Genomic DNA, 20,185 nt, shown 5'->3' on the forward strand with positions numbered 1-20,185 from the left:
TGATGTGTGCTGAGTGTGAAAATGGCTGTGTGTGTGAACTCCGTGAGCCAGTGCATGAACCCTGGACCTGTCCTCATCCGTGAGGGGCCCCAAAGACCCCTGGAAAACTCTGGGTTTTCTATGGTACCCATCTGGGCTTCTACAGCACAGGCATGTTAGCAGGACCCAGTCCGCCATGGGCCCTGCTCAACGGGAAATGCGATTCCCAGGGGCCACTGGTTCTCAACCCAGGAGGAAACACCTGTAGTCTCTTCAAGCCTCACTAAACAACCTCCTCATTCTTTTAATACTGCTTTTCTGTTTATTCCATTTTGAAACACAACAGCCCCTCCCTTGCCCCCCAGCCATCACCAAAATGGCGAGGCTTAATCATGCTGAAATACGGGAGACACTGGTTCCAGTGGTCCGTATGCCCATGGAAAGAAAGGCCAGTTCACTCAGGGAGGGAAAGAGAGGACACCCATGCTGTTTAGCCAGAGCTGGTGACTGAAACGGGACACGCAGGTACAGTATAACAGGGCCTCTTTCCTAGTACCCACCCACCTGGTAGCATGAAGCTTCTCAAAGGAAAAGGCTCCCCACCTGATAGCATACGGGTATCAGGCCAGGACTCCCTCACAGTCTCGAAGCTTCCGCCACTCTGGATCTGAATTCATATGCTGAGGTCCCAGTGACCCATCATTTGGGATTAGGACCTCCTGACGAAGGTCCCCTAGGGCTGGTCTGGGGCCTTGCCCCCTACACCACCTCAGGGCCATCTGACACAGCTCTGCCGACTGGAAACAGAGGCACATCCATCCGGCCCGGCCCCATCACGGCAGAGGTGGGTTCCCAGGGAGGCTGTGCCACTCTCTGGTCGTGTCCTTTTCACCAAGTCACGTAACACTGCGCCTCAGTTTCCTTGTTTAAAAAATGAAGAAGCAGCTCTCTGAATGTCTCCCAGGGTTCTTAAGAGGACATGTGACCTCACTTGTCCTGTCTCACATCGTTCTGAGTTTTGTCCTATTTCTCCAAGTTCCACGAGATTAAGAACTTTTTCTTATGTATCTTGGTCTCTCCTCACAGGCCTAGCACGATGGTTTCCCTGAAGATATCACAAGAACGACTCCTTAGGAGGCACCAGCTCTGTGGTAAGCCTTAACTACAGTATCTAATCGAGTTACCACAACTCTGAGGAAACTTCTATCTATATTGCTCAGAGAAACAAATGCTTGGGACATTTAATTTGCCCAGAGTCACAGGGATGTTAGGCGATAGGCTGGCTGTCAGACTCAAGTTCATTTTACTAGAGCCAGAGCTTTAAATAATCACACTGACAGATATTCGTTACGTTGAACTCAGTGAAAACCAAATGTCAGCCATATTTAAAACCTAGAACAGGCTGATGGAAGCCCGGGGAAAATTGCTCTTTCCTCTGGAAAGAAGGGAGGGAGAACACAAATCCAGAAATGCTCTGACAAGTCAGATCTTAGCAGATAAAAAAAGGATGTCAGTAGGTTAGCCCATTCTCGTGCCCAGCTGTAAGCTCAGAACCCTCTGATAGCCTGAAACTCAGGAACCAGATTGCAGCTCAGTGCTTCCAGCAAAGACTCTGGATATCAACGACCATGTATAAGGGAACCAAGACTTCATCACAATGTCAAATATTTCCTGGAAAATTTTTCTGTGCCTGAGAGTCCGAAGTCAAACTTCATCATTCAAAAGAGCAGAAGGAAGTGTCCATTATGACCCTTCAGGAAGTCGAGGAAAAGAAAAAGTTCTCTTAACGCCTCCAGATGTCTCAAATTTGGGTGTGCTCACAATTTTTGAAACTTTCCTATATTGAAATCAAAACTCCTAAAATAATTCAGTAAGGAGCCCTGATCCACACTGCAAAAGAATTCGTAGCTTTGCAAAACAGGATTTACCAGACTTCACTCCTTCCTTCAAGTGGACAAGTGTTTGCTAAGTTCTCCCTAAGGGTGTCATCGTCTAGACTAGCCTTTGTTTTCCCCTTTCTACCTGGGCCTTCATCGTCCTTTTCAGCCATGGGACTTTATCATCATAGGTCCATGCAAGGTCCCTCTCTTATTTATTCATTCCCTCATTCACTCATTCATTCATTCCCCATCCACATCTGCCATAGCCGATTCTTTTTCTTGTCCCCACTCACCTCCATCACATACCAATCAAAGCAGCTATTTTCATGTGGTTGATATCAACCCTTTTATTTGCGGATATTTGTACCTGTTCTTACAAAATGTATATTGTTTGGCATGCATACATTTTTCATTCATATAAGTGGTAACGTATTACGGTGCTCACCATGTTCCTTAGTTTGTAACTCAGCACTATGTTGTTTCCAACCCCATTGCTACGTGGATATGCTCTCTGTCTCTTCGAATGTTTTGAAATTGTCTTGAAATTGTCTTCAAATGTCTTGAAAAAGCCCATGGAATGCAAACAACCTGACTATCTACAAATTATCCCTCCACAATCAAAGCGTCAGTGAATATTTTGATGCACCTTTTTTACAACAATACATCCCTTTATGGGTTATATGCCCAGAGGCAGAATTACTACCTCAGAGAATATGCATATATTCAAACAGACCAAATACAACCAGATTGTTCTCCAGGACTCCCGCCAGCAGTTCACAAGGCTTCATGTATTTCCATTTCACCAGCAAACGTGGTACCAGCCAGCTTTCCAATTTTTGCCAACCTAATAGAAGTAGTGAGGGTTCGTTATGCTTTTGTTTTACATCACTAACACTAATGCATTTGAGCATCTCTCCATATGCCTGTTAACCTTCTGGATTTCCACTCCTCTGAAATGACTGTTTATTCTTTGGCTAATGTCTCTAGTGGGGTTGCTGTCAGTGTTGGTTAGGAGCGCTTCGTATATTCTACATGTAAAATTCTATTTACTCAATATAGATTTCTTCTCCTAATCTGACATCTGTTAAGGACACTCATAGTGTCCTTTTTTTGAATAGAAATACCTAATTTATATACATGGGCCTGTCTTTGAATTCTATTGTATTTCATTGGTCTCTTTATCTGTTCTTGTACTAATATTTAAAAGTTTTCTCTATTATTTTTTATAGTACATCTTAAAACTTTAGAATAAGTTTTTCAAGCTCCTCCAAAAAAAGGCAACTGGAATTTTTATTGGCTCTTCATTGAGTTTTATAGATTGCTTTAAGGAGGACTGTCATTATAAGATTAATTTGGCCCCGTCAAGCATGGGATAGCTCTGCATCCCTTGAGATCAGATTCCATGTTCTTTATTATTGGAGTTTAAAAATTGTCTCCGTAGAAGTCTGGTGTATTCTGAGCTAAGGTAATTCTTATTTGCTTCATAGTTCCTGTTGACGTTGTGAATAGCATCTTACTTTTTATTGTATTTTTGAGTTGGCTGTTGATGTTATTAAAAAAATTCTAAATAATACTTGTGAATTTATCTTACATCTTACTAAACTCTCACGGGTTCTAAGAGTTTGTCTATTGGTTATGATGGTCTTTCCAGGTAGACGATCATCACTTCTGTTAACTTAGCAGTTTTCTCCTTTCCCTTCCAATCCTTACATCTCTTATTCTGTTTTATAGTGTTACAGAGTATTATGATAACAGCAATGGTGTTGGTGGTAATTCATGTCTTGTCCTTGTCTTGAATATGATGAAGACAAACCCCTAAAATTAAGTGTGTATATATATATATATATATATATATATATATATATATATATATATGAGAGATCTAATATTGAAAGAGTGATGGACAATCAAACTGTAGGGGTAAGGAAAAAACTAACACCTGGATACTTGATTATGAAGTTTAAAACCAGCTCATACAAAGAGGAAACTCTAAAAACCTGTGGAGAAAAATAGTATATTAACAAGAATTATATGAATACTATACTTCTTAATAGCAAAACTAGATGAAAACAAATAATGAAAAAATATTTTTGAAGTATCAAAGAAAAGAACATTGAACCTATAATTTTAACTATCATTTAAATATTGCAGGGTAGCAAAAATATCCTCAGACATACAAGGCCTCACAAAAAAATTGCTCTTTGAGGGGTGAGTGGGTGGCTCAGTTGCTTAAGCGTCCGAAATTTAATTTCAGCTCAGGTCATGATATCTCACAGTTTGTGGGTTCAAGTCCCACATCAGGCTCCATGCTGACAGCACAGAACCTGCTTGGGATTCTCTCCCTCCCTCTCCCTCTGCTCCTCCTCCCTTCCTCCCTCTCTCTCTCTTTCTCTCTCTTTCCCCTTCTCTCAAAATAAATAAATATACTTAATAATAATATAATAATAATAATTACTCTTTGAGGAAGTATTCAAATAAAAAGGGGAACTGAAAGAATTTCAAGCCATATGGGAGCAAAAGGTGGTCAGATACATGGGTCAAGTTTAGTAGAGGGATTTTCTTTAAGCTGGGAAGAAAAAGAAAATACATCCCAAACCACCCAGAACAAAATATCTCAAAAATGTCAGCATGATTGCTCGAGTCCAGGGGACACCATTCACATTATATTTTGTTTAAATTTGCAGAGGCGTTATAATGTGTGGTCCTGTTGGAGATCAAAGGGAACATTAAAATACACTAATGTTTTTGCTGCTTTATAAAAGGGAAAATATAGGTAATAATAAATTTAGGAAATCGAGAGGGGAAAATATAAACCTAAGTATGGATCAGAAGGGGCAACTGCCACTTTGGTTCTGCCTGGGTGGTTCAGTCAGCTAAGAGTCTGACTTCAGCTCAGAGTACGATCTCGTAGTTCAGGAGTTCGAGCCCCACCTCGGGCTCTATGCTCACAGCTCAGAGACTGAAGCTGCTTCTGATTCTGTGCCTCCCACTCTCTACTCCTCCCCTGCTTTGGCTCTGTCTCTCTCTCTCCCTCTCTCTCCCTCTCAAAAATAAATAATAACATTAAAAAAAAGAACATATATAAATGTTACATTTTTAAACCAGCTGAAGAAAACTAGATCTTTCTATGGAAAACAAGAAGGAGGTATTTAAAAAGAATACAGTGAATGGAAAATAGAAACAAGATAACAGGATAAGTTCTAATAGAGCCTAAACTATAATAAATATAAAAACCATTAAAACCACCAGTTCAAAGATACAAATTCCTGGACTGAGTTTAAATTCTAATTTTTTTAATGTTTTATTTATTTTTGAGAGAGAGAGAGGGTGAACAGGGAAGGGTCAGAGAGAGAGGGAGACACAGAATCTGAAGACAGACTCCGGGCTCTGAGCTAGCTGTCAGCACAGAGCCCAATGTGGGGCTCAAATCCACGAACTGTGAGGCCATGACCTGAGCCAAAGTTGGACGCTTAACCAACTGAGCCACCCAGGTGCCCCTAAATTCTGAAAAAAAAAAAAAAAAAAAACCCTCAAACCCTATGTTGTCTCTTAGATAGAGTGAAAACAAAAAAGTCACAGGTACTTTGAAAATAAAAGGCTGATACAATTCTTGATTTTAAAACTAGTTAAGGTCAATACAAGAAAAGAAGATTACAGGCCCATTTAATTTGTGAACAGAGATTCAAAAGTCCCAAATGAAATATTGGTTTGCTGAAGTTAATGATGTATTAAGAAAGAAGACATAATGGTGACTTAATAGTAATAATAATAACACATCATGATAAAGTAGGATTTATCCCAGGAATACAAAGATGGTTAAGCCTTAGAAATTTTATCAACAAGGGACACCCGGTAGCTCAGTCGGTTAGGCATCCAACTTCGGCTCAGGTCATGATCTTGTGGTTCTTGCATTCAGCCCCGCGTCGGGCTCTGTGCTGACAGCTCAGAGCCTGAAGCCTGTTTTGGATTCTGCATCCCTCTTTCCTTGCCCCTCCCCTGCTTGTATTCTGTCTCTCCCCACCCCCCAAAAAAGAAATAAACATTAAAAAATTTTTAAAGAAATTTTATCAATGTAATTCACCACTTCAATAAACTATAGTAGAAAAACCATGAAATTTACCTCACTCAATGTTTAAACACTTGATAAAGTCCAGCATCATATGTAATTTTAAAAAATAATGTAACTCTTATAGATCTTAGACTAGAAAGGGACTTTTCTTAGCTTGGTAAAGTTTATATACCAAATATCTAGGGTGATATACATAATCGAGAAATTGTGGACAAATTCCCTTTAAGAACAAGTTTTCCTATTATACGTCTATGACTTAATTTCCAAACATTTTTGCACACGACAATTTTCAAAAACATACATTCCACACAAAATATAAATCACACAGATTACATCATGCAGTTACACCAAGAACTGCTCTAGGCTTTAGGGATCCCACAATGAACAGAACAGAAATGGTCAGCATCATATAGCCAGGTATTTGGTGTTGGGTAGTCAGAAAATCCAAATGATCTTCCAATTAATGGATCATCAGTGCAGACATGGACAGACTAGAACATGAAAAAATGGAGGGCCTACAGGTTGAGCCTGTAAAGATTGTGGGCCAGAAAATCAGAGCAATTTGTAAAGTCATATCTAGAGAAAGATCTCTTTTTCTTTTTTTTAATGTTGATTTATTTTTGAGAGAGACAGAGACAGAGATAGAGTGTGAGTGGGGGAGGGGCAGAGAGACAGGGAGCCAGGAAATCCAAAGCAGGCTCCAGGCTCTGAGCTGTCAGCACAGAGCCCAATGCAGGGCTCAAAGTCATGAACCGTGAGATTATGACCTGAGCCGAAGTTGGATGCTTAACCGACTGAGTCTCTCATGTGCCCCTAGAGAAAGAATTCTTCCTTAGGGGTGGGGTGAGAGACAAAGGGAGGACCCAATGATTTTAAAGAGGGGTTGTGTGTGTGCGCACGCTTATATACATTCTCCTTGGGAGACAGTCTGTAGAGATCATGAGAATTCCAAGGTTAAGAATCACTTTATTTCAGAGAAATACTATGATATCAAATTTTTAAATACATGAAAGATACATTGTCTAAGTACAGGTAAAACAATAATGAGCCCCCACATGATATGGGAAACCCAGGGGCATAGTATCAAACTTCATTGCTACCTACAGGCAATCCCCCGTACTTCCTTTACATGCTGAGTCAGCTAAGCCCATTTCTCATTTCTCCTACAAACAAATATCATTTCATACTTCCACTGAATTTGCCTCCAGGCAGGACAGCAGAGCGTAATGAAGAGATTATTTAATGTAAAGTCAGAGAGCCTGGTACGGCCTTGGTAGCCTTGGGTAAGTTGAGTTTCAACTCCTAGCTCGAGTGTCCTCTTCTTCCAGATGGAGATAATAATAATAGTAGTAATAATAAGGATAATTGTTATTGCAATGATTAAATACAATAGCCTAGGGTAGAATACTCTACATTTACTAATGTTCATTGTTTCATTCTGATCAAGAGACTCCATAACTGAATTCCCTTTCATGTTTTTGTTCTCAAAACTCATGCACACTAGGAACCCTTGAAGCTTCAACAGTTTGTACTTTTCCGAGGAAAGGGCAGGTTCACTACCTTTGCCAAAGGAGTAGTGGGATTCAGACCTTGTCACCCCCAGACCCCCGCCATCTTCCAAACATACGGCAGATAGCCGCACAGGGCCGGCTCTTATCTGGGAGTGGCATTAATGGTTGGGATTTCCAGCGTTATTATGTGTTAAATACTTAGATGTTATGATTAGGAACAATTAAAAAAGGAAATCCCATTCATTCTCATTGCACAGATGCAGGGCAGAGTGGCCTGGATGGGTGCCAGTATTCAGAAGCCAGGGCTTTATTGTACGTGGCCGCCTGGTCTTCGTGACAATGACGGGCCCCTGATGCTAAACAGATGGTCCCAAGAATTTAAAGGTGATTTTAATTATTATCTATGGCTCAAGACTGCCATAAATAATCCTGGAAGATAGTCAGGAAAACTGAGTGGTTATTACCTTGCCCAGGAGCTTTAAAAAACAGCCTTTGCAAAAGAAAAGGTCTCCGGGCTACTCTGCCCACGTGTGGCCCTCTCAAGGCAAAGGGACATTTTTCCCCCGTGCTTTACCCTTCCTTGGTACCACACGCTGTATAATAAGTTTAATTTGGTAGTTTAACCTCCATGTTGCTAACAGTACCTCCCCCATAGTCTACACAGTGGATGGCCACCTTTGAGAAACAGCTTCCATCATACTTCTAAAAATGCTTTTCTAAAAAGGTTTACTTATTTAGTTTGAGAGAGAGAGAGAGAAGGAGAGAGAAAATCCCAAGCAGGCTCTGTGCTGTCAGTGAGGAGCCCGACTCAGGGCTCCATCTCCCAAACCATGAGATCACAGCCTGAGTCCAAACTGAGTCAGGCAGTCAACCGGCTGAGCCACCCAGGCGCCCCTCTACAAATGCTTTCTGAACACTAACTCTGTGTTGGAAATTATGCTAGACGTTAGGGATTTCTCATGAGGAAGACACAGGCCTCTGTGCTCAAGTATTTATCCCTGGTGTGAAACACCTGATTTTTTTTTAAATGAAAAGTCCTACAAGAATTCCTAAAGAATGGTTTACATCCTAATTATGCAGGATAATTATTATAAAGAAATATTCTTGGGTCCCAGCCTCAGAAAACCTGGTTCAGTAGGTCTGGGAGTTGTCTATGACTCTATTGGCTGTTTTTTATTTTTTTTTTAAAAAGTCAGATGACATTATTTTGGGATTTAAGAAACACTAACTGGGGGCACCTTGGTGGCTCAATTGGTTAAGTATCCGACTTCGGCTCAGGTCATGATCTCATAGTTCCTGGGTTCAAGCCCCGCATCGGGCTCTGTGTTGACAGCTAGCTCAGAGCCTGGAGCCTGTCTTCGGATTCTGTGTCTCTGACCCTCCCCTACTCATTCACCCTCTCTCTCTCTCAAAAATAAATAAAACATTAAAAAATTTAAAAATTAAATGAAAAAAGAAACACTAACTTAAGAGATCAAAAGCTAGTCCTTCCTGAGGCTCAGGACCCCCTACCAGCATCCTCTGCCTCACTCCCTGGTCCAGGCAGAGCCCCATATGACTGACCTGATCCCAGGCAGGATTTTAATTGGCTAGACTTCACAAACGTGCAAGGGGTCCTGCCTGGGAGGGCCCTTGTCTCCATTCGGTGACTTTCCTGACCATCTGCAGTTCAAGGCACTCCAAGAGGATCTGTTAGGGGTCACCTTCTCCCCTCATTCTCCTGGGCCGAAAATCAAGCATCTCCCACTTGAGTGTGGTGACAGAGAACAACCTTATCAACTTCCAGATCTCTTTCACTATTAATTGTGCTCTTAGCTGTAGGCTTTATTAAAGATTCCATTTGCCAGATTATGGAAGTTTCCTGCTGTTCTGGTATAGTGAGAGTGTACATGATCATGGGGTGTTGTGTTCTATCCTACCCTTTTCCTGCCTCTACTCAGAGAGTCACACTGTTTCTCTTAATCAGTTAATATGAATCACATTCATCATTAACATTCAAAACAAAAAACTAGTCCTTTCTGTTTTCTCAAGATCTCTTTTCCTTTCAATCCTCTTTCAAACTCTTATTCATTGGAATGCCCCTAGAAAGCCCTGATTAAGAAGAAAAACAAGAGTCTCTGGCTTAAGTGTAGCACGGAAGATCCTTTGTCGAGGGAAGCAAATAATCATCATTTCCCACGCTTGGAGGGGAGCTTGGCCGCGCCAAGGAGCCGCAGTCAGGTGACCCTATGACCTGGCACCCACTTGGCATGCCCATGACTCAGAGCACTCAGTCTTGCTGCTTTTCTGTGCAGTGTTGAAAGGTCGCCCAAGTGATCAGCGCCCCCCAAACAACAGCCATCAGGGATGCTCTTGGCCTCTGTTCCTTGAGCTAAAGGCTCAGAAGAGTAAAGGGAGGGGAGTTTGTCCAATGATGCTTGTCAATCATCCTTCCTTCTAAAGTGCAACAAAAGAATCTCTTCCAGTTCCTTTTCCTACAACACCAAGCCCTCTAGTGACTCAGGATTTTCACCAGGTGTAGTTCATGATTTGTGCCCAAGAACTATGGAAATTGGAACTACGGTAAAGCTAAGGTCTATTTCCTGGTGAATCAAAGGTTTGGTTTACTACCAGAAGGAAAGGACTGCAGACAAGCTCCGACAAGTCTGTTTGCATTCGCGCCGAGCTCCTGGGCAGCCGTTAGTCTCACTGGTGGGCAGCTGTAATTTGGTGGGAGAGCAACTCGAATGAATGAATGAAGAGATGGAGAAGTTGAAAAGGAGACAGGAAGAGAAGTGCAAGTTGAGAAAGAAGAAAAAGAGGAAAAGGATGACAAAGAGAGAATGACAACCCAAAATTTTAGACATCCCAAATGTCCAAGGGGAAAAAAGATCTGTCTCCCAAGACAGAGCTGTTAATTCAATCAAGCAGTAAGTGTGTGAGGTGGGTGTGGCCACAGTGCCACTGGGGAGAGACTAGTGAACCAAGTAAGCTAAGCGTGCGCTCAGTGAACCCAGAGACAAATTCAGATCCTGACAGTCAGTACCTACACGTCATTGTCCCTGGTCTGGGGCAAGCACTTAGCCACCAAAGTATACGATGTCCAGAATATAATAAGAGTCTATGAATGGTGGCCATTATAGTTATTATTTTTAATATGAAATATTTTAATTTATACGAAAGCTTTTGAGTTGAGTCCAATATCTCTGCCATTACCTGTGAGAGCAAATACAGAAAACGAAAACACAAACAAAAACAGGGTTAGAAATGTAACAGGCACACAATAAATAGAAATTGATTGGCATGAGTATACTAAAAAAATATTTCTTAGTTAGTGTGTTCCACAAGCGGACACAGTCACACCACAAAAAAAAATCAAAGTGAGAGGAGGGGCCAGAGATCAAACAGCTCCAGGGGCTTGCCTTCCAGCATGTACCTTCCAGCTTGCAAAGCCACCGAGAGCCACAATTTATGGACATTTACTCTATGTCAGGAACTGTTCTCAATACTCTGCACATACTATTTCATTTAATCCTCATAACAATGCTTTGAAGTATTAGCCGCATTTTACAGGTGAGAAAACAGACAGAATAAGGTTAAGAAACTCGGCTAAAACACACAGCTCATAAGGAGAGCCAGGGATCCCACCCGGACACGTGGATTCCACGGCTCTTTTTTTTTTATTATTATTTAGATATAATTGACACATTCATTTCTGGTGTACCACACAATGATACAAGTACATACTGCAAAGATGATCACTATGTTGAGTCTCGTTAACTCGTTACATTTCTTCTTGTGATGAGAACAGCTCATATCGCCACGAAGCAACCTCTCCCCAAAAGAGAGCAAGGTTCCAAACAATCTGTCATTCTTCTGTCCATCCATTCGGCGAAGAGTTGTTGACTCCGCTGTCATTCTCCCGTTATCCAGGCTGCATTTGGCACTGAGGGTATAGTAGTGAACAAGGCGAGTCCCTGACTTCACAGCACTTACATTCTAATGGGGGCTGGGAGGAGGTGGGGGGAGGTGGAAGAGAGACAGCCAGCACCGATATCCTCACACCCAGAACATGGGAAACAGTGGATCAGAAAGCATCTCCCAAATAAACAGCTTGTATTTCCATAGAGAGATGTGCATGCAGAAAAGCACTTATAAAAACCCAGCTAAGGATACAGATAAAAACCATCAATGACGCTAAACCCAGATATTCTACACTCAACAAATTCAACAAACATCCCCTGAGCACAAACCACTGCTCTCACCATGGCGAAGTAGACACTGAGTTCAAGGAAGTCCAAGCTCAGTCATATAGCAGGAGGTGGGCAAGGATTCTGGTGGGCTTTCTACTCTTTCACAGATGCCTACAAGAGTTTTACCAGGAGATAAATGCCATGCCCAGAAAACAAAAGTCTAGTAAGACCCAAATAGCCTTGCCTTCCCTCTCGCTCAGCCTCAGACGCAACTCGGACCACTTCTATCTCTGCAACAAGCTGACCATTTCGCACCAGGGAGGTGGCCTTTCCAGGCAAGAGCACAGACCCAAAAGCAAGTTACAGACAGATTGCTAAATCCCAGATCCACATCAGCTTAGGTGTGGATTGCCTGACACATTGATGACGCCAAGCTGTGGAATGCAGAAACCTTGGCAAATCACCTCTTCTTGTCCAAGAAGAGTGAGTTCCTAAAGGAAGCATCTCGGGTTCCTTTTGTATCCAAAAAATTTGACACAATGACAGTTGTAGAGTATATGCTCAGTAAAGTCTCATGGATGGGTTGATCGCTGGCCATTTATTCTTTTTCAGACAACCATGTGGACAACAGCAGCTGAACCTGAAGCTGGAGAGCAAGTCCCCTGGCCCATCAAATCCAACTGCAGTCACTAAGCACCAGGTACTTTATTCAGGATGCTGACTGAGGGGTACAATGGCTCACAATAGACTCAAGCTCATGCTGTTAAAAATTTTGAGTCTTGAGTCTTGAACCAACACATCTACCAGCCTTGGGCAAGTTATCTTCTCTGGGTGCAAATATTTTATATTTTTTGTAAAGATTAGATTAGTTAGCATATGCAAAACACTGCAAGTGCCTGGCAGATGTAAGCATCTAAAAGTGATAGCTATGACTATTACAATGCTGTGGCTGGGCTCAAGCCCAGCCCCCAAGGGGAGTCAGGTGGTATTGCCTAGACCACAGAGGGGCATGAGAACATGTAACAGAGTGTTGGAGGATTACATGATACAGTCACCTGAATTCACAAATATACATACCATTGAGTACAAAGATTGCTAGAACAGGGAGATCACTGCGGGCCTATCCTACGTAGATCACCCCAAGGCCTCCTTCAAGTCCACCGTGATCATGTAGCTCCCTCTTATTTCTCTGGGTTGAGGAATCAGGTTACTAAATAGGTTTACAAATGATGGTAAGTCACATTGTGTAATCTAGGTAGCCCTCTGGTCTCACCTGTCAGAGAATGTGATGCCAGCGCAAACTGATTTGATCCACCAGAGCAAATGGCAGACATCAAACATTTGAACACCTGCTCTGTCCAGCCTCCGAATGCCCGTAGGCAGCACAGGCAGCTGACTGGCTCTCAGTCCCCGTGAATGCTTGAGAGGTACATGCTGAAACAGGCAGTAGTTGAGTGTGCATGCTGGCCACCCAGAGAACTACATATTTGGAAATCTACTTAGTTCTAAATTTTAGTTGCACCCTCTGACCCCTAAGAGAATTTCCTCATTAGCCAAAGATGGAAGGACCACTGAGCCGAGGTTGCAGAAAGAAGCCATGGGCAATGGCTCCCAAATTACTAAAGAAAGAACAGAGTGTCTAAGCTGTACCTGAGAAGGAAACACTCCAGAAAGGAAGGGTGAGTGACCAAGTCACAGGGCCCCTACCCCAAGACCCAACACATGCTGCAACTCTATCCTCCCTGGGAGCTCTGCCACCCCTCAAATAGTTCCCTCCAAGCTTAAACCAAACACATCCCCTTAGTAACTCCCGGCACAGTCAAGATAGGCTGATGTTGTCCAGGGGACACCACAGCAAAAAGCAGTTAAGAATTTGATCTCTGGAATTAGATGCAGGTTCAAATTCTGGTTCTACCACTTAAAACTGTAATCTTAAACAGGTCACTGAACACTCTATGTCTCAATTTCCTTGTCTGTAAAATACAAGTAATAATTCCTTCCCAGGCTATTCTGAGGATCGAATTGAACACTGCGTGAAAAGGCACACCACAATGCCAGCAACAGTAGATGCCCAGTGAAGGTTGGTCATTATATTACTATTCACTGCATGTGAGAGCCCACAGTGGGAATGAGCCCAGAGGACACCAGGCTTGGCCAGGAAGTCAAGCCAACCAAGTTCCACAACCAGCTTCTTCCAATGGCTCAGGGTCCTGCCTTTTCCATATCTGAAGTTCAGATGAATGCCACTGTGTGCCTCATCAACGCTGCTCCTGTTTATCTCCATGTGAGCCCGCCTCAGAGGCTTGTGCACAGCCCATGCTGCATCTGAGCTGACCTCCTCCCCAGGTGACTGACACCAGGCACAGTGTCTCCTTGTGATACAATTACTCCTACCCTCCAAGACACAGTTATGCCCTTGTCAGCCCAACAGTCTTACACAGTGGGAGAGCCACATGCTAGCATGCTCATAGAATCACCCATTTCACAGATGCTGGTAAAAAGCCTATGAGATGTCCTGTCCCCATCAGACCTTTCCCTTCTTAGAAGCGATTGCATTAGATCTTAGTTGCCTGGCTCAGGGAATGCCTCCCAGATGATGAGGCCATGAGGCAGCTACGGAAGAAGGCTGAGCAACCTGGACACAACAGGGAATCCTTCCAGGAGCAGAGGTGGGGAGGGGGCCAGTCCTCAAGCACAAGCAGGAAGTGAGAAATGTGCCTGGCCGGAGGGGCTGGGAAAGGCTTCCCAGCAACTGCTCCTGCTGTCCTCAAGGTGCCCGGGGCTCCGCTGCAGGTAGGGTCAGGAGATGTGCCAGGGGAGGCTGGCTCAAGGTCCCCAGTGGCTTCCTGCCTGGACAAACACGCCTCCGAAGCCCCGGTGGACTGTCCCTTCCACTGAGCCCCTCGGGCAGAGCTCACACTAGCCCATTGTTCCTCCCACTGGCAGCTCTCCTGCTCTTGCTCCCCAGCCTTGCCTCCAGCGCCACAGCAGAGCCTTGGCATGTGCCAAGCAGATCCTTGGGGCTCCTTCCATCCCAGGGTGCCCCCATAGAGTTGGGGTGCTCAGCCAGTGCCTTCCCTATACTCAGGACATTCCTCCAAACAGGGACCAAAACAGAATGTTGTGGAAAGGCCATTTGACAGCCAAAGATATTCAACTGATTTCTGTCATCAGAACCTTTTTCTTTCTCAACTCAATGCTGCAACAGATCCCCAAAGTATAAACCAGATAGAAGAAAACTAACTCCGGTGAAAACAGAGTGAGGTCCATCGGCAGTCTTTGGAGTCTCCCACCCCTTTGGCTTCCCCGGCCCTCGGTCAAGCAGTCCACAAGCATCTGCAGAGAACAACCAGGGTTGGAAATGTTCTGCCCCATGACATTCCCTCTTGAACTCACCTTGCAGACGGATGTCTTCTGACCAGACTTTGGTTCCCCGTAACCCCCCCCGACACTTTGCACAGACCCTCCCCCTGGCCCACAGGCCAGTATAGCTGTCTCCCGGAGCCAGGCCTGTCTTCTCTCAGCCTGGCCTGCACCTGCCTCTGCTGCCACAGGGTCCAATTTCAATGCTTCTGTTCTTCCACCTCCTCCCTACCTCCTGCCCTGGTGGTGGCAGGTGGCCATCGAGTGGCAACTAGTGTCTGGGGCTTGAGGGCCACTCAGAGTCAAATTGACCCTTTGGTACAACTGAACTCTGCACAAGAGCAGATTGTTTCAGGATTCAGAGGCAAAGGGTTGGGGTTTCTGGTGGGTGTGACTTTAGAAACGGCGCCTTCTGTTATAGGTAACTTCTAAACGGCCTTGGTGCTAGGTAAGGTCCAGAAAAGTAGAGCGTGCTGATTTCTGGGGCGGCAGTCAGAGTCATGGAGGGCCCCTCGGCTGCCCTCTCCAGGCCTATCCCCAGTCTACCCCACACGCCTTTCCAACTGTGTGCAGTTCCAGCAGGGATGGCAGAGAAGTGACCGCTACTCAAGATGGGAACTTGAACTACTGCCTTATTCTTTCCTGAAAGCGACTGTGCTTTTCTCTTATGTCTGAAGTCCAGTCGACTTTCACTGAAAATCAAGACAAACTGAAATGACAAGTGTGAATCCAACCACAATGCCCAGTTCCCCCACCTGCACTGTCCTCCCTCAGCTGGTCTCTCTACCCACCCCCAGGAGCCTTCAAAGCCGTGTTCAAAGACCAAGACCTACATCTTCCACAAAATGACTTCTACGGCTCCTCTTAGAGCGTTTATGATTCCATCCTCACTTTTTGATAATTAATAACACGCAGCTTGAATTTTCAATGAACACTGAAATGCATGTTTTTATTTCCATAATTCAACCATTAGTTTCTTATGACCAAGGACCAAAGCTTCCTGGATTCCCCATGGGGTCCAGCACAGTGTTTTATATTGTGATTTGCAAGAGGCTAGTGTTCACCTAGTATTAGTTGACTTATTCATGCCATTAACTAGAAACTCCATATGTCAAATGCATATCCACTCAAGATAGATGCCACAGATGTGGTTCAACCAAAGAACAAAACTCGGGCTGAAAAAGAACACAAGAGACAATGCATTTGAATCTCATAATTTCTTAGTCCATTTCATATTTTTCCTATGCAAACATTCATTAGTTTAATCTGTATAATAATAGACAGCTCATGTCTCCCAATACTACGGCTCCTCCTCCTCCCCCTGGCCAATGCACCTTCCAAAGTGTTGCCAAGGGATTTATTTCTCATGCAAATCTATCATCTTCTTCCACTGCTTCAAATCCCTCAATGGTTTCCAGTTGCCTTTAGGCGCCTGTCCAAATCCTTCATGGGACTTCCGAGGCCCTCAGGGATCTGGACTTGCTGCCTTTCCAACCTCATCTTCCATCCCCTGCCCTATGCTCTCCAGGGCCTGGCTTATTCAGCTTGCAGCTCTTAAAACTTCCACCCCAGGCTCTCTCTGGACTTCTGATCTTCACATGAGCTTTTCCTCTGTCTAGAATGTTCTTCTCTCCACTCTCTTCTTCATTCCCCTGCATCCCTACCCCTGGCTGATTTCTGTTCAATCCTCACTTACCCAGAGAGAACTTAGCCCCAGACAGCAGATCAAAGAAAGTGTCAGATGCTCACACAGCATCATTCCTGGATCTCCTCTTCATTGGCAGTCTTGTTTATTTCCCCTCAAAGATCTTGAGGTTGGGGACAGTGTCCCTCCTGCTCCTTGACAAGCACCTCTTGTTCATCACCCCAGTACCAAGAACAGTGCTGGTTGAATAGACTAATTGAAATGTCGCCACATTTCAGCCAAATGTTTAGGACTTTCTCACACACAGCGCTGCAGGCCATGAAGGCATTACCCTTCAAAGTAAGCTTTGGGACCACTGTTTTTGAGATTAAATTTATAACTAAAGAAATAACATACCGTGAAGAAGAGTTGCATGACCTCTAATTCAGTCTAATTCAGCTTAACACATCAGATTACTTATTTCCCCTACCACAACATTATTCTCTGCCTCAGCCCTGTCCTCCAGCATCACTTGTGGTCTGTGGCTTGTAGGACACAAGAGGAAGGAAGGGGGGAGTCATGACCACCAACATAAACAGCACCAGTTAATACTATTACCCAAGATACTGTTGCCACTTGATGTAAAGCTGTCCTTCCTACTGAAAGAAGAGGTTCTAATACCGCTGATGGTCTGCAAATCTGAGACAGCCTCAGTTGAAGGACAAGGACTCAGAGATGGCTTCATGTGTACAGAGACCAGACAACAGTTTACGGAATGTGTTTTCAGGGCGAACTGGTGGCTTCCATCCATTGTTCTCCACTCCTGGCTAACATGTGCCAGTTAGACCTCTGTCCTCTTGCTCAAAGCAATGGTTCTCAAATTTCACCATTTACCATCCGAATCAGACTTACTAAAACAGATCATGGGGCCCCACCCCCAGATTTTCTGATTCAGGAGGTCTGATACAGGCCCCAAAATTTGCATTCCTAAGTCCCTAGACGATGCTGATGCTGCTGGTCCAGGCACCGCACACTAAAAAACCTCTGCTCGAAGTAGGAATGGTTTCAGCCCTGGTCGTGCGTGGAAACCGCTCAGAGCTTTATGACGTTACAGAGCTCAAGTGAGGCCCGGGCTTCTGTATTACAGATGTGCCAGAAGTGATGCCAATGCATGACGAGGACTGAGAACCACTTATGTGTTCATCTCCCTCGAAAGGTAAGGGTCCTTCTAAAGGGTTAACACTTTGAACTGGAATCAGTCCATTACATGCTAGTATGAATGAGTTCCCAAGGTTTCCTGGGATATGATGATGATTAAAGGCAAAGGGGTCTCCTGGATTGAATCCTGGAAAAGAAAAAAATAATCCATGGAAAAACTGGAGAAATTCAAATAAAGTCTGTATTAATAGTTAATAGTATTATACCAATGTTAATGTACCACAGTTATAGAAGATCTTACCAACAGGGTAAGCTGAGCGAAGGGTATCCAGAAATTCTCTGTACTTCATCTTTGCCACCTTTCTATAAAAACTAAAATTGCCTTAAAATAAAAAACTTTAAAAAAAAAAAAGGCTGTACGTGGTATGGGCAAAGGCATTGTTGCCGAAAATGTGTCAATGGACAATAAATATGTTATTATTCTTTGGATATAAGGTATATCTTTCCAGATGTAAGATTTAAGAATTGTACATCAGTAAGCCTGAGTTAAATGTCAAAAAAAAACACGGCCTCACTATCTTTGTCTCAATATTTGCTAAATCACACTATATTCATGTGAGAGATTTCAGGTCTCCTACCTCACAGTATCGCCATCACCCACCTCAAAGTAGACACTCAGCGTAGGCGTTGAGTGAATGAACGAAAGAGTGAATGAATGACAATATTCCGGGCTTTGTGCGAGGATAGTTTGATATGCTCAACCCTTGAATTCTTGGAGCATACAATCTAAAAAGGTGTATTTATATTATTTTTTACTTATTGATAAGTATATTTACATTTTTATTATGTATTATATGTAAATCTGAGAAATTCAAGATTTGCATATAAAATCTACAGATATACATATATGTATGAAAAATACAGGTGCATATATATGTGTGTGTGTGTGTGTGTGTGTGTGTATATGTATATATATATATATCAAATGAAAATCAAAGAGAGCAAGAAAACAATATGAAGCCAATCTGAGGAAAAGTGAAATTTGTCTCACTAGGGATTCTTGCCTCTTTTGGTTCCTGGCTGTATCCTGCACCTAGAGTAGGTCTGGCATCAGCTCACACTCAATAAATATTTGTTCAGTGGATGAACGGCTCAAGCCTCCTGTACAAGCCAAGGGGACGCCTTCCAGTTCCTTTTGGGGGAGCGTGTGGGACGAGGGGCTGCTGCAGAGAATCCCTCAGCCTCCTCAGCCTCAAGGCCAGCTGGCACGGGCTGTGTTTCTGCTAAATGTTCTCCTGAAACGCCTTCGAGGCCTTCCACGGCCGTTCAGAATCTGCACTGTGCACAAAGGTCTGACTGTGTTTTTATCCAAAGGCAAAAAAAGAAAAAGAAGAAGAAAAGAAAGAAATACCACATCGGAAATGTCTCCACACGCTCATTTCCACACTGTGTTGATCTGGTGAAGAAATTCAACGGAACCGAACACCCCGTTTGCAGAGTGGAACTTCTCAGCAGAGCCCCCCGACCCCAAAGCAAAAATTTATCCTGGTGAATCGCCAAATAAACATCTCTCCAGAGAAGGGCTCCTCTTATGGGGCCCCCACGTGGTATTTATGTCCATCTTCTTTTCAACTCTTAACAAGGGCATGGCTCTGGACACAGCCTGGGTAATTTCTCTACTTCAGAAACCCTCAAAGTATAGCCGTGGGTCACAAAGATGAAACACAATTGTGTACACAGAAATCTGTCTGGGAAGCCGAAGGTAATTAACTCTGCTTTTTAGGCTTCAGAGTCCCAACCTCAAACACTTCTGTTGTCCTCCTCCAGGCGCTCCCATCATTAGAGACGAAAACTGAAATGAAGCATCTTCTCTTTACCATGACGTTATAATTAGTGGGGAACAGGGAAGTGATTTTAGTGGGCTAAAATTTTGAGGGACATGCAAAAGACCACCCAACTCAAACTCACACCCTTTCTGCTCCACCACAGGGACTAAAATTGTCAGCACTAATTTCCAGCAAGTCGCTCCCTGCCTCTGAAAACCTGCAGAGATACTGTCGGAGTGGGGTGACAAGGTAAGCCATTATCACACTGGGAGAGCATAATATTTATCAGAGTAGCGAGCCAGTTGATTAAAAAGGTCCTACAGGATGGGCGCCTGAGGGGTCAGTCAGTTAAGCATCTGACTCTTGATCTCGGCTCAGGTCATGATCTTACGGTTGGTGAGTTCAAGTCCCGCATCAGGCTCTGCACTGACAGTATGCAGCTAGCTATGGGATTCTCTCGCTCTGCCCCTACCCTGATCCCTCTCTCTCTCTCAAAATAAATAAATAAACTTTAAAGAAAAAAAGATCCTACAAAAATGAGTCATGGGATGTACTGGTTAGATGAAGGCGATGATGGCAATGATAGTGATGATATCGCTAGCG

General features: G+C 43.7%; 1 long non-coding RNA gene across 1 annotated transcript; it reads left to right on the forward strand.

Moving 5' to 3' along the window:
- Positions 1 to 379: 379 nt before the first annotated feature.
- LOC115271980 lies at positions 380 to 17,786 on the forward strand. Its single transcript, XR_003900187.1, has 4 exons — positions 380 to 504; positions 1,066 to 1,130; positions 12,224 to 12,311; positions 17,746 to 17,786. It is a non-coding gene; the product is annotated as an uncharacterized LOC115271980 (long non-coding RNA).
- The last annotated feature ends 2,399 nt before the right edge of the window (positions 17,787 to 20,185 follow it).

Source organism: Suricata suricatta, chromosome 11 (assembly GCF_006229205.1).
Source record: "Suricata suricatta isolate VVHF042 chromosome 11, meerkat_22Aug2017_6uvM2_HiC, whole genome shotgun sequence".
Lineage (NCBI taxonomy): Eukaryota > Metazoa > Chordata > Mammalia > Carnivora > Herpestidae > Suricata > Suricata suricatta.